We start from the raw sequence: 13,401 nt of genomic DNA on the forward strand, positions 1-13,401 counted from the left end.
GACAGACAACAAAACAAAAGAAAACAGTTTCCCAAGGTCCACCTTTGAGAACTGCTCTGCTGAAATCATTATCGGGTGTGGAGGGCGAATGGATGAGTAGGGATTAAGGATACCGGCCAATGAATCCGAATTTAGCATATGAGATAAAGACAAAACGCAAATCATGAATGTCGCATGCCTCCCTAAGCCCTGGAACTCTGGAGAGGCTTGCTGATCCTGACGGACAGTCCAGGGAGGGCTTCCGAGGAGGGTGTGGGTTAAACAAGCTTTGTCTCTTGAAATGGGAGAAAGAAGCAGTCAGGTGGAGGGAGGGAGGAAGAATAAGGGCAGCATAGGAGCCGGAAGCCATGTCTCTGTGAGCTGAGCAAGTGTGGAGGTAAAATTCAGTTCCCCCAATGTTCTGATTCTCAGGTCAGCAGCTAATGCTACACTTAGGGAAAACACCACAGTCCTAGGGGCATGAGGACCATGGTCACGGCAAGGTGTCCGGGAAGAAGCAAAGAAGCAGACATTAGCAGGCAGTGGTGTCTCTACCCCGACGTGATTGTCTGCCAGAACTCCCATTCTTGAATTCGTCAAATCGTCTCTCCATCGTTGTAAAAAGACTTTATTAATTAGCAGCTGCCATATCTGTAAAATTCAAGCGCTGCTTTATCTGTGTCGCTGCAGCTGAATAGCTCTGATAGGAAGAACAAGGGGCTGCGTATGGGCACCTGCAACCTGGACCACGCTCCGCCACGGTGGTGGTACGTGGGAAATGCATGACAGATGCGGTAGGCAGGTGCTCTCAGAGGAGGTGTGTGGGGAGGCAAGTCACGTGCCCTGTATGCTCTGGGCCTGACAGACAATGGTTACAGACAGACTCTGACGAACAGGAACAGTTGCCGTTCTGTTCCGGTTAGGCTGCGTTCCCCATCAGCACACGTGCTCAGAGTCTGTGGTGCGCTGTGGTGTGGGAAGCCCCTCCGAACAGGAAACACCGCCCGTTGAGTCAAGCGCAGTCTGTCACAGCAGTGGATAGGCAGGGCAGTCAGTGGGGACGGGATCGTTTAGCGTGGCTTTGAAGGACAAGATGCTGCGAGTGCAGGCAGAGAGGGGTGGCCGAGACCTTCCCTTGACTTGGAAGCAAGGGGAAGAAAGGGAACAGGAATTGTGGTGTTATGTGACGAGTGGTGCAGAAGGACGGGCTGATAGGAGGCCATGGGGAGCAAGCAGGTCTGCGTCAGATTTGCGGAAATTTGTCTAACCGGCATTTGGAAAGCAAGGGAAGTGGAAACTGTCTATAGTGAGAACAAAGAGAAGGCCCTGGAAGGCAGGGAGGAGCTCCCAGGTAGAATCTGATGTTCGAATCTTGTCAAGACCACGCAGGTTAAAGTAGCTTGGTCCCTACTATGACCTCAAGGACGCCAGATCCCCTCTCCATGCTTTGCGATTCTTACCTCAAAAACATCCACGTAGCTCTTCACTGGGGTGCTGGGCTCTGGGGTGTCCTGCTAGTAGACTCTCAGCAGAAGCGACTGCAGTGTGGAAGCCAGGGGTACTGCTCCACAAATGCACTGTCTAGACCAGCTCAGTTGCACCTGCCTGCGATAATGCACACACACACACCTGCATGACCACACCTGCCTTTGAGCATCCTGGCTCAGTCCTCCTTTAAGACAGAGCTGCAGAGTTCACTATAGTGACACACATGTGTTCCCGGAGCAGCTTGTCCTGTGTGGAACAACTCCCCCACTGCTCTTTATCCAAAACTGTAGTGCTTCTAGTGGGGTAGCTTTCCTGTCCCCATTCCTGGCCCTGAGCTTGCCAGGTGTTTCTTAGAAGGGGTTCTGAGGATTTCAGGGAGTGACCCCTGGGCCTAGTCACGGATAGTGTCATCAGCCTCTTCTGGGAAGCTCTTCTGAGTCATTCCCATGCATCTGTGTGTTCCATCTCTCAGCGGATAGGCAGGACGATGTGAGAGCTGCCAGGAGAGGAGGCTTCAGCAAGATCTACATGTATGGCAGGGCAGAGCGGTAGCATCCTTAGTGCTCATGCGGTCCGTGCACCTGTGCTGATGGTGCTGATATTGACTGTTTCTTAAAAAAAGTGCTTTAATTACACAAGACCTCCTTTCTCAGACTATTCCCCCTAGTGAAAGAAATTACTTTGGAAACAAACAACAACAACAAAAAAATCGAGCCCAGCTTTCCGGGAACAAAATGCATCCAAGTCTGAAAATAGAAACCAGGACCTTTCACACGGTAATTAAGGGTGGCCCTTCCCCTGTTCTAAGGTTTTAGAAGAAAAATGAATTCATATTGCAAATAAATTCCAATGACATGTGAGTACTTAAAATTCAATAGGCTCCTCGTGGTTTCTCCCCCTCCCCCTTCCTTTCCTTTCTTGGTTTTACCTCAGGCTTGCCTTCCTCCTTTTCGTTTGTACAGAGAAAGATCTATATTTGAGTCCCAGGCCTTTGTGCTCATCCCATAATCACGTGGTTAGTGTTCTGGTATGTCTTGGTACCGTTTAAGTTTGTTGTTGTTACATTCGGGGTGTGTGTATGTGCTTGTGCGTGCGTGCACGTGCTTGCGTGTGTTCACGTGCATGTGTGTTTATGTGTGTGCATGTGTGTGTGCACGCATGTGCGCGTGTGTGTGCGTGTGTGCATGCGTGCGCATGTGCGTGTGTGTGTTCATGCATGCCAGGGCATGCCTGTGGAGTCTGGAGGTCAGTTTGCAGAAATCAGTTGTCTCCCTGCTACCATGTGGGGCCCAGGGTCAGGCTTGTCTGCAATTGCCTTTATCCCCTGAGCCATCAGGCCAGCTCCATTTTTTTCAAAAAACTTTCTGAGAGGCAAAATATTTAAACCACCAGAAAGAATGCCTTCTGATTTCCAACCACAGGAGTGGGTGGATGGAAAGTTTTGTTATATAATTCTCACCTCCTGGTGCTCACAGATCAGTGACACCGTTGTCTCTTCCAGGTTTGTTTTTCCTGCTTATAACCCAGATTCCTTCCCTAGTGATCGTCAAACTTTCAGCAGGCTAGCCATAGTGCTCAGAACCACTTGCTCCGCAGCTCTGCAGATGCCTATGGGCAGGCACATCTGGAGCATCCCTGTGTCGCTCTGAGGGCTGATGTGCAGTGTTTCTGCCTCCTCTAGGAACACACTCTATGCCAGTGTGTGGGCAAGGGCTGATCCTTAGGGGACCACTTCCTAGTGAGGAGCAGCATCATAATCCTTCTCATGCATACATTTTATTTAATCCATATGTCTTCAAGTGTTCTTTGGAGAGCACAGAGCAGTTCTCCTGCTTTCTCATCCTCAGGGTCTGCTCTCTCATACCTACACCTTGCCTGGGCAACACAGTTGAGTTATCCTGAAGGCCTGTATCCCAAGTGCTGTAGTTGGTGGGGGCCAGATATAGCTCTCCTGCTCTTATGACCTCAGGGCCAACTCTCCCACCTGCCCACAGGCAGTGAGAGTCAGGGGTGGGGGAGCATTTCTCCCCTACCCACAATACCACATGGCAGATGAGGGTTGGGGCCAGATCTCCCATGCTCACATTCTCGGGGCAATTCACCCCGCCACTCCCCCTGCTGCTCCCATCAATAGGGTGAGCTCTACTGTTGGGCCCAGGTAAGGTGCAGGGTTCACTTTCCCGAGTGCTGCAGTGGTAAGCGGGGAGGGTCAGCTCCCTCACCCACCATAGATGGCAGGGACGAGGGAAAGAGGGGGCATCTATCCCTCACCTTCACCACAATATGGCAGACAAAGGAGGTGTGATCAGCTAGCCCACTCTCTTCCCCTCAGGACCAGTTCACCCATGCCTCTGCCAACAGGGTCAGCTCTAGTGTACTGTCCAGGCAAGGAACACATACATACATTTTAAAAGCTGGAAAATTCTATCCTTAGATTCTGTAGGAATATGAGGGACCATAAGTTCCCACAGAGCTGTATCACCCATGCCATGCCTTGCTTCTATATACAAATTTTATTTGTCAATAGTAACTACCTGTTTTTAATTCCTGTTTTTTTGCTGGCTATTGAACTCTTTTTTAATGACTGGACATTATCAGTCTTGTTTATTCCTTTGCTTGAAAAAAATAATAATCATAAAGCTTGTATCCCAAACTCTAAGAGTAGAGCAAAAAGAGAACCCAGCACTTGCCTCTAAGGAAAACACATTTTTAGCAGGTGCATTTTGAGAGGGCGCATCAAGTGCACTCATTAATTAATACACGCGATCTGAGACCGTGCAGAATGAAGTAGGCCAGAGGGAGTGTGACGTGGGGTTCAGGTGGGAGAGATGCCCTGGGAAAAATCCTACCTGACAGAGATAGAGTTCAGGAGAAAATAAAACAGTGAGCCTCGGAGGTCTGAGGTTGACCAGGTGTCCCAGACAGCTTTGTCGAGATCTGAGGAGAGTCCAAGTGGGAAAAGAAGTCAGGCCAAGGTCCTGAGGCAAGCCAGTATCTGTAATATTCCAGAAACAAGGGAGCAGAATAGAAGGAGCTGCAGGAGAGATGAAAAATGCAGTAGGGGCAGCAGTTGGCACAGGTTCCCCAGTGACCTCAAATGGGTGGGTGTAGGTTGCTAGCAGTAGGAAGAGGCAAATCCCTAGAAGGCCTAGAAACTATGGTGATCTATGAAATGGGCTCTTCGAGAGGCTCCCCTGGCTTCAGGTAGGGAGGGAATAGATAAGGAGTAAGAATTAGAGAGAAATGGACAAAACCGTAGCCCCAGAGATAGTGAGATTCTGCACAAGGGTAGAAGTAGATAAGGACAGACATGGTGGAAGCACTCCAGATGATGTGGGAGCACTCAAGATTATGGTGGGAGCAGTCCAGATGATAGTGGGAGCACTCCACTTCAGATGGTGGTGGGAGCAGTCCAGGTGATGGTGGCTTTACTGGTTGGCTCTCCCAGTGATTGAGGAGTCAAAAAGAAAAGATGGAACCTGCTTGCTAAGAGGCAGTGGGCTGGAGGAGGAACAACTTACAGAAGGCATATGAAGCAAGACAAGCCCACCCAGGTGAGTCTAATGTAGTTGACAGAGATGCTGAAGATACTCGTGAATGTGACATTCAGAAAATACTGGTGGTACAGACTGGGATTTTTGAACAACCAAGTAAAGACTCAGTGCTGAGTTCTCAGAGATGGTAGGGGTTCAAACGTCATATCAGACTAGCTAGGAGAAGGAGTTGGCAGGATGTCAGGGATGGATAGAGGTTCTTCAGACAGGGGCTAAGGGTGTGAGTATATTATTTCAGCAGGTAGGATCAGATTCCAACAGAGTGCCCAGCCTGGCATGGTTATACCTGGGGCAAAACTGGCACTGCCCACAGTGGTGACTGTGGAGGCTACAATGGGAATAGCCCGAATGAGAGAAGGGTGTAGCTGGATTGGCCTCGAGCAACTTTCCTGATGTGTCTTCGTCAGTTTCCATTGCTGTGATTAAACACCACGAGCCAAAGCAAGTTGGGGAACAAGGGGCTTGTCTTAGGTTAAAACTTTCAGGTCATACTCCTTCACTAAGAGACGGTCAAGGAAAGGACTCAAAGCAGGGACTCAGAAGCAAGACCTGAAATAGAAACCACGGGAGAACATTGCTTACTGGCTTGCTCTCTGGCTTAATCAGCCTGCTTTCTTATGCTATGCAGGATCACCTTCCCAGGTGGTACCTCCATAGGCTGGGCTCTCCTACATCAATCTTTAATATAGAATGTGCCCAATAGACTGTCTATAGGCTAATTTTACAGAGGCATTTTCTCAAGTAAGATTCCCTCTCCCCAAATATGTTTGTAGGGGGTGAAGGTGATGAATTAGGGTCCTGAGGAGAAGGGAGCTCAGATCTGGGGGCCAAGATGGAAAGAGAAATGTGACTGAAGGGAAATAGTGTGTCTAGCACTAGTAGTGACAGGCTTGAGCTATCACCTCGGCCATGTGTCTGACAGCGGGAGAACAGGCCAGGAGCCACATAGGTGCAAGAACATGTGGGCACAGATCTGTTTCAGAGCCTTGGGCACAGAAACTCCAGACAAGGAGACCAAGAGGCAGGGTGGCTGCTGGCTTGGAGTGCAGGGGAATAGAGCCTCAATCTCTTGGTACAGAGCAAGAAGAGGTAGTAAGAAGAAGAAACCCGATGCACAGTGTTTCCAGAAGGAAGCCACAGTTCAGGGCAGGGCAGGCAGCAGAACATGTGGACAATGTTGCTGTGATGATTCCAGGATCTGCAAGGTGCAGGAGGCTAGGCCATGTCAGGACAGATGGATAGCAGGCTCATAGCCGAGGAATTCCTTGCAGTGGAGTCCATGGAGTAGGTCCTCTGAATATCTACAGCTTCACTGGATCTCATGGGCATTTGTGAAGCCAGAAACTGACCAAGCCAGGTGTGATGGTTTCTCGTGGCTGCCACCTTGGCTGGACTGAGAGACACTGAAGAGATCAGTAAGGTAACTCTCCATGCAGAAGATTGAGAAGTGGTGGTGGAAACCAGGAGGCAGAGCCTGGCTGGGAGAAGTAGGTCACTTGTCATGTGTCCTTGAGGGTTTTTGTCTTGCCAAGCCCTGTTCTGTTATGGCTTTGCTCTATTTCCTGTCTTCTGTGACAGACTCAAAGTCCTTTTTTCACAGCAAGGAGAAAAGTAATTCACACCCGTGACTTTGCAAAAATTTACCACACACGGTGTGTCCCCCTGTGTCACAGACTTTTTGGAATCTCAGAATTTCTCTGAAATCTGACACCACCTCTGGCAGAGCTATCCAAGCATGCCAGTGGCTAAAAGGGCCACACTGTAGCTGATTTATGTGTCCCCCAACACTGCCTGTGGAGAAGTTGTTACACTCTACTGTGACTACCTTGGCAATGAGCCTGGAGATGGATCATGACCCAGCAGAGCTCTCCCCGAAGGTGAGGACAAACAGACGGTGCCATCTGTAAGTCATGCATGGCAATCACCAAGGTTCAGATCACCTCATGTCTGGGTTTTGGCCTTCTACCCTCCAGACTTGAGAGGGAGTAAATTTCCAGTCTCAAACCCCAGCCTTAGTTTTTTGCTGTATGAGCTCCAGAAGGCAGAACAGAATCAAGGCCCCCCAGTGGTGTGGGTCAGGGTGATCATAGCATGTAGCTTCCTGGAACTCTCCAGAAGAAGTTCAGACAGACACAGCCTACGAGCAAACTGAGGCATGAAGAATCTAGGATCCAGCAAGATAATGGTTCTTATTCACTGGTTATCTAAATTAAATCCTTGGGGGTCCATGAAAAGGTGGAAAAGTGAACCGACTTCCAATGTTGTCTTCTGACCTCCACAGTGTGCCATGGCATATATGCACACGATCTCTGTGTGTATGTTTGTGTGTGACCTCTCTCTGCCTTTCTGCCTTTCTCTTTCTTTGTCTCTCTTTCCCTCTCTTTGCCTGTCTTCCTCTCTATCTGTCTGTTCTTCCATCCCTCCCTATCTCCTTCTCTTCTAATCCATGTTTCTCTGTCTCTCTCTCTTACTCTCCTTTTTTTCTGTTTGTCTCTCTCCCTCTCTTTGTCTCTCTTCTCTCCTTCTGCTTCTCTCTGTCTGTTGTTCTTTCTCTGTTTCTCTCTTTATCTGTCCGTCTGTCTGTCTGTCTGTCTGTCTGTCTTTCTCTTTCTCTCTCTCTCACACACACATAATACATACATAAATTTAATAAAATATATGAAACTAAGTAACATTTGAATAAAAGAAATGACTTCATGGTGTTGGAAGGAGAGGGAGCCCTTCAGCCTCTCCCATAGGTACCACTGTTCGTGTGCGTGAACCTTGCTCCTCATATGCTGTAATTGCCTTTTGACGACTACAGTGAGCAGATGGAGAGCCCCCATGGAACCAGGCTCAGTGTGCTCTGTCTGCGTGTCCGACAGTTTTACTTGGGGCTTCCTTAAAATGCTGAATTTAAAACCCTGCATTCTTGGCACAGTGTTCATTTGTGACCTGGTATAAACTGTTGACACAAAACCAAGAAATGCCACCTATGATAGGCTCACTAGACATCAAAACCCTTCACACGAGGCATAATGCATGGAGGGCAGGGATCCACAGACATGCATTTATATGTGCGGTGTCAGCTTGAAAGGCAGGAGATGCCAACACACGTGCACTCTCACGTAGTCTTGCAGAGAGGAGCCTGGTGGCCTGAGGAGCCTTTCCTACCTGACCAGACCACAAGAGTTACCACATATGCCAGAAGAGGGGCTAAAGCAGCCATGGGGACTGTCCAGGAAGGGTGAGACTTGAACAGTGGCAGGTGTTACTAACTCCGACAGGAGTGAAGCGATGGACAGGACAAGGGTGCTAGGCTTACTCCCAGAAACATCTGCATCCTCATACTAACCCAGAAGCACAAGGTGTCAGGCCAAACTGGGTTAGGGATTCCGAGGAGCCTGGGGCCATGGTTCACTTTCTTTAGGGTGGGGAAGCCGGGGTGTCCAGGACCAGCCTGTACTTTCTCTATTAAGTGCTTTTGCATAATTGCTTACTGTCCTCTGTGTCCTTCTGTGACTACACTTAAAGATCACCTGGCTAAGCTGAGTCTCAATTAAGGAGATTGGCTGTAATTTTTTTCTGTGTCTGCTTGTCATCTCTTGGGCAAACTTCAAGTTAGACTCAGATCTATGACTTGCTGGCACATCCTTTCTTCCCTTCCCTTTCTATCCGTTCCTCTTCCTGACATGTGGTAGAGACTCAGACAGAGGTTGTAAAAGGAAGCAACAGTGTTGCATGACCGACTGTCCAGGAGGCTACGATGACACGAGATTCAGACATTGTCTGTTGAGTTGGTCTGCTCAGGATGCTCCAAAGAGTACTGCATCTCAGGACTACTTCATTCTCACGGTTCCAGAGACCAAATCCAAGGATAAGACCCCAGAAGTCCTCTTGTCTGGATAGGGCTCTGTGTTATTTTTCAGGTACCCACTGTTTCGTGTATTCACCAGTAGACAAAGGGCCAGCTCTCCTCCTCCTAAAGAGTAGCGACTCTCACCCTGGGATCCAGTTGTTGTCATGCAAGTGTCATTGCACAGGGGCAATTGCACAGGAGGAGCAAACTGAACTCTAACCCTCAGCCCATGACAGAAGTGGACATGTGTACCCACATACACAGAGTACAAGCCTATCTATGTTTGCAGGGTATAAAGACGTATGTATGTGTACGCATGACTTATAGTATTGTATTGAAAGTTCTAAATGCCCATGGAGATGGAGAAGGGAAGTATTATGATTCTGGCATAGCGAGATGTAATTCAGGCTGAGAGGCTCCACAAAGACTACCCTGATGAAAGTGGGCTCGGTGGGATCCTGCCGTTTTGATTAGAGCAAGGCCTTCCAGGCAGAAGGTAATATGAGGATCCTTTCTTTCAAAATCAAAGCAGAAACCACAGGTATTACTCAGTCTCCTGGGATTTCGGGGAGATACAAGGCAGGATGGTGAGTATGTGGCCGAGATGCTGAAGAGCCCTGAATGTTAGCTCTGCTGAAAGGTGGTGAGTGTGGCCCGGGTTAACAGAGATCTCGAGGATGGTTCTCTCTGCCTCAGCAGTGACTCTCCATGGCAGTTCAGAGGCAAAGCAGCTAGAGATAATCTTCATAGCACATTAGATGAGATTAGGTGCGTTCAGAGAGATATGGCCATGGAGCCAGAAGGAAATTAGATCTACTAGCATATGCCAGTCTCAACTGTCTTCCTTAATGTTTCCATCTGATAAGAGATGATGAACTCAGGCCTTATTTGAAAGGGAGGAAACTGGGAGAAACCATGCTGCTGCTATGGGTGGCATTTATTTTGCTTTAGCATATACATGGTCTAAAACACCTCAACTGAACTTTTAAAGTACGGATGGAGGATGCTTGGTATGTGTGGGGATGAAGGTGTGCACCACATGGCATGAGGAGACCAGAGGACAGCATTGGGTTTACCCTTAAGAACTCCATTGACCTCCTTTGAGTAGGGTCTTTCATTGGCTCGAACTTCTCTAGCTCGGCCAGACTGGTTGACATGCAAGTCCCAGAAAGTCTCCTGTCTGCCTTCCCAGCTCTGCAGTTTTAAGCAGACTTTGATGCCCAGCATTTTACAAAGGGTCCTGGGGGCCAAATTCATGTCCTCATGCTTGTAAGGCAAGAGCTTTACCAACTGAGTTATTGTTTCAGCCCCTTCTACGGGGTTTCTGAAAATGTGTATTCTCCATAGGCACATAATGATATCCTTGTGGAGACTGTTCTAGAGACTAGCACCTTTGACCCTCAGTCCAGCACACGTCATACCAAAGAGCTCAGCTAGTAAACATCTCCCCATCATCCATAGCATCCAAGTACCTCGAGGAATAATACCACTGTAGAGAGACTTGTATAAGATGAAGCAAGGCAGGAGTTGATCCAAATGTCATTTCTCTCTGCCTTGAAAATGGCTGTTTGCTTTATTCTCCTTCCCTGCAGATTTATTGCACAATTATATTTTACTTAGGCTAATAATTAAATGAGTCTGAATTCCCTGAGCATATAATGCTTGATTTGGGGCAAGGGTGTTGTTAAGTCACTGCGAGGGGAAGTCAGCCAGGATTAACAACTCACGCGGGTTACCTTCAAAGCAGGAAATGCATCCACACAAGCAGATTGTTACCTGTGGATGGCTAGTTCTTTCTGGTAGCTTTTCCCAAGTGAAGCTGATTAGTGTTATTTGGTTTGTCAATTGGTTTGCACCGTGAAGGCTAATACACACTTTCTCTGAGTCGTTTGCCATTACTACTGAAAGATCATTCTGGTTATGCACTAGCTGGCTTTTGTAAGAAACTCCATGGATAATTTTTATAAACTGTAGTTTATTCTAATGCTATACGTTTTGATTTTAAAATAAAAAGTATACAATGCACACATAAAAAAAATCAGTGCATCAGCCAGATGGCGGTAGCACACAACTTTAATCCCAGCACTCAGGGAGGCAGAGACAGGCTGGTCTCTGTGAGTTCAAGGCCAGCCTGGTCTACACAGTGAGTTCCAGGACAGCCAGAGATACACAGAAAAACCCTGTCTCGAAAAACAGAAAACAATAAAAAAAATCAACGTATCTTTATATCTTGTCACACAAAGGAAAATCATTTCTCCTACACTAGGAAAAGGACTTGCTTATACACAACTAAGATGGAATCTCTTACTTAATAATATTACAGGTTATATTTCTTTTTTAATTAATTAATTAATTAATTAATTTTTTTACTTTAAAATTAAAAATTTCCATCTTCTCACCTCCTCCCACTTCCCTTCCCTCCCCTCCACCCACATCCCCACTCCCTCCCTCTCCAGGCCAAAGAGCAGTCAGGGTTCCCTACACTTTGTAAAGTCTAAGGTCCTCCCAATTCCCCCCAGGTCCAGGAAGGTGAGCATCCAAACTGACAAGGCTCCCACAGTGCCTGTCCATGCAGTAGAATCAAAGCCCAGGGCCATTGTCCTTGGCTTCTCAGTCAGCCTCCACCATCAGCCACATTCAAAGAGTCCGGTTTGATCACATGCTCCATCAGTCCCATTCCAGCTGGCCTTGGTGATCTCCCATTAGATCTGTCCCACCGTCTCAGTGGGTGAACATACCCCTAGCAGTCCTGACTTCCTTGCTCATGTTCTCCCTCCTTCTGCTCCTCATTAGGACCTTGGGAGCTCAGTCCAGTGCTCCAATGTGGGTCTCTGTCTCTATCTCCATCCATCACCAGATGAAGGTTCTATGGTAGTATGCAAGAAAATCATCAATGTGGCTATAGGACAAGGCCAGTTCAGGCACCCTTTCCTCTGCTGCTCAAGGAACAAGCCGGGGACATCTCCTTGGACACTTGGGAACCCCTCTAGAGTCAAGTCTCTTGCCAACCCTAAAATGGCTCCCATAATTAAGATTTATACTTCCCTGTTCCCATATCCCCCCTCCTCCATCCCAACCATCCCATTCCCTCAAGCTCTCCCCATCCTCTCTTTCTCCCTTCTCTACCCCATCTCCCCTTATCCCCACCTCACCCCCACCCCCGTGCTCCCAACCCCTGCCCGGCAATTTTGTCAATTTCCAATATCCAGGAAGATAACAATATGTTTTTCTTTGGGTTCACCTTCTTATTTAGCTTCTCTAGGATCACGAATTCTAGGCTCTATGTCCTGTATTTATGGCTAGAATCCACTTATGAGTGAGTACATACCATATTCCTCTTTTTGGGTCTGGGTTACCTCACTCAGGATGGTGTTTTCTATTTCCATCCCTTTGCATGCAAAATTCAAGATGTCATTGTTTTTTACCGCTGAGTAGTACTCTAAAGTGTATATGTATCACACCTTCTTTATCCATTCTTCTATTGAGGGGCACCTAGGTTGTTTCCAGGTTCATTGGAAGTATTCCTAACTCAGCTTCCTGGTCTTTCTTTTCTCTTATCTGACAAAACCTCCATAAGAAATTGCCCAATCTAGGTTCTTCAGGTTAATAGTGATTATACCCTTTGCTCTGACTATTTTCCCCTCTCAAATTACTGTATTTTTCTTTTTTATTACCATTTATTAATTTAACACACTTGTGTGTTTTTTATATTTCTCACACGTGTATGACATGCTTTTATTTTGAATCCCCATTGCCATAGCCTGTTCCCCACTCCTGTTCCTCACTCCTCTTCCCTCTTCTCTACCTCTAAGCCCTCCTTCTATTTTCATATACTATCTTTACTGTTTTCTTCCATCCTACCTATTATCGTTGCACACACACACATAAACATGCAAATATATAAGCACAGCCTGATGAGTATTTAATGCTACTCATATGCATGTTTTTAGAAATGACCCCTTGGTGTTGAATAATGACTATAAGTCACATCCCTAGGGAAGACTAATTCTCCCTTTCTCAGAAGTCATTAATTGCCTGTAGTTCTTTATCAAGAGCTGGGGGCCTTGTGGGATTTTCCCCATCCATGTTGGCACATCCACTGGTGTTGGAATTATTCAGGTCTTGTTTGGGTGAATGTATTATTAAGATATCATGGGTACAGCCTCCCTGTTTTATATAGGAGACACAGTCCCTTAGCAGACATCCTGGTCCTTATCCTATGTTTGCTACAATCTTTCTACCTATTCTTCATGTTTCTAGAACAGGATACCACAAAGCTCAGTTACTCTGGGTATTCTGATCAGTTAGGATTTTCTGGGATGTCTCTCTCTGCTGGATAAAGACACTTCTTTGGTGATGGGTGAGGACTACATTTACCTGTATGTATAAGGATAAGTGGGTAAGTGTTTGAGTGAATTAGGAATTAGACTGATTTAAGAACATTACAGTAGTAGGTTCTTCTCTAAGATTCATGAGTAGGTCAGTCACAGGTAGCCGGTACTGTAAGTCTAGCCAACTGTAAACTTTATGAGTGTGTGGGAG

This window comes from Arvicola amphibius, chromosome 2 (assembly GCF_903992535.2).
Source record: "Arvicola amphibius chromosome 2, mArvAmp1.2, whole genome shotgun sequence".
Lineage (NCBI taxonomy): Eukaryota > Metazoa > Chordata > Mammalia > Rodentia > Cricetidae > Arvicola > Arvicola amphibius.